Here is a 1,813-nt window from a genome sequence, read left to right as displayed (position 1 = left end):
GGCACCATTACCGGGGATCGGGATATTAGGAACGCTAGGACTTTGTTACTTTAGTCATTCACTTTTTCATTGTTTTTCTACTTCATATCTCTTTCTTTCACCGTTCTTACCTTTTCTTTTCTTGATTTCAGCTACAGGTTATGTCCGGAGGGAATCCTTCCACATTAGTTAAAATAGACCCTGAAATTGAGTGTAGACTTCAAAGAAGGGGAAAAGAACTAGAACAAGAATGGAATTGTCCTGCTGAAATAGAGGTTGAAGAGTCTGAAAACATGGCATAACAAGATGGACAACAAAGAACACTTTCAGATTTTTACCAACCAATAGCTTATAGGACATAATCGAGCATTGTTAGGCCACTTGTTGTGGCCCAAAATTTTGAGCTAAAGCCAGGTTTTTATTCAAATGGTTCAGCAGTCCCCACAGTTTAATGGTTTGGCTGATAAGAATCTGAACAATCATATTGAGAATTTCCTTGAAGTGTGCAATATGCTAAAAATTAACAAGGTTTCAGATGATGCAATTTTCTTGCGTGTGTTCCCATTCTCTTTGAAAGTAGAGCTAAACAATGTCTTCAATCATTACCAAGAGCTTCCATCATAACATCGGATGAAATGGTCAAAGCTTTCCTTGCAAGTTACTTCCCTATACGAAAATCAACAAGGCTTCGTAATGAGATATCTTCATATGTTCAGATAAAGCTAGAATCAATGTTTGAGACATGGGAAAGGTTCAAGGATCTGTTGCACAAGTATCCACAACATGGGTTCCCCGAGTAGATGATTATTTATACCTTCTACAACGGGTTAAACCCAAGCACTAGATAACTCCTTGATGCCACCGCGGGAGGAATGTTAGGAAACAAAACCCCGGAAGCTGCCTGGTAACTGATTAAGGAAATGGCTCTGAATAACTATCAATGGAATGTAATAGAAGAAGAAAGTGGTTGGTATTTATAAGGTTGACGCGGTTACATCCTTAGCAGCCCAAGTAGAGGCTTTGAGCAAGAAATTAGACATTTTAACTTGATCAAGAGTGGCCATGATCACAAGTTGTGAAGGTTGTAGAGGAACACACATTTTAGCTGATTGTCCTATTTCTGTTGGCACTCCAGCCCCAATTGAGCAAGTTGATTTTATGGGTAACGCTAGAAGTGGACAAGAAAATCCTTACAGTAATACCTACAACCAAAGATAGAGGAACCACCCAAATTTCTCATGGAATAAGCAAAGACAATAAAACCCTACTACCACACTAGGATTTTAGCAACAACCTTTGATTCCGGAATGAGTTTTAGTGTTGGAGAAAGTTTTGGCAAAGTTTATTTAGTCCACCGACACAAGATTCCAAAATATGGAGGCCACACTCTACAATCACATCGCTTTGCTACATAATTTGGAGAATCAAGTGGGTAAAATAGAGAAATCATTAGCGGAAAGACCCCAAGGAAGCTTGCCAAGTAACACTTAGAGAAATCGAAGGGAGCATGTGAAAGTGATTACTTTAAGAAGTGTTCAAGAGCTTGAAGAGAAGCTCCCTGCTGAAAAGAATTCTGAAATTTCTCAAGGAAAATCCCTCATCGGGAAAGTTATTGAAATGCCTCAAGAGAAACCAAAGGATAAGGTGCAAGACAAGGGGAAGGGGATAGCTGTGTCACTCCCATCATATGCTCCAAGAATTCCTTACCCGGCACGTTTGAAGAAAGATCAAAATGATGAACAAAATAGAAATTTCTGGATCTCTTTAAACAGCTACACATTAATATCCCCTTGGTGGAGGCTTTGTCTCAAATGCCTCGATATGCAAAGTTCTT

General features: G+C 39.2%; 1 non-coding gene across 1 annotated transcript; it reads right to left on the bottom strand.

The window, feature by feature from the left end:
- Positions 1-662: 662 nt before the first annotated feature.
- LOC120271336 lies at positions 663-769 on the bottom strand. The gene has a single exon (XR_005539949.1). It is a non-coding gene; the product is annotated as a small nucleolar RNA R71 (small nucleolar RNA).
- Between the last annotated feature and the right edge of the window lie 1,044 nt (positions 770-1,813).

The sequence above is a fragment of the Dioscorea cayenensis genome, chromosome 10 (genome assembly GCF_009730915.1).
Source record: "Dioscorea cayenensis subsp. rotundata cultivar TDr96_F1 chromosome 10, TDr96_F1_v2_PseudoChromosome.rev07_lg8_w22 25.fasta, whole genome shotgun sequence".
Lineage (NCBI taxonomy): Eukaryota > Viridiplantae > Streptophyta > Magnoliopsida > Dioscoreales > Dioscoreaceae > Dioscorea > Dioscorea cayenensis.
The sequence above is the reverse complement of the archived record's forward strand: the minus strand, read 5'-3'. Positions and strand labels throughout refer to the sequence as shown.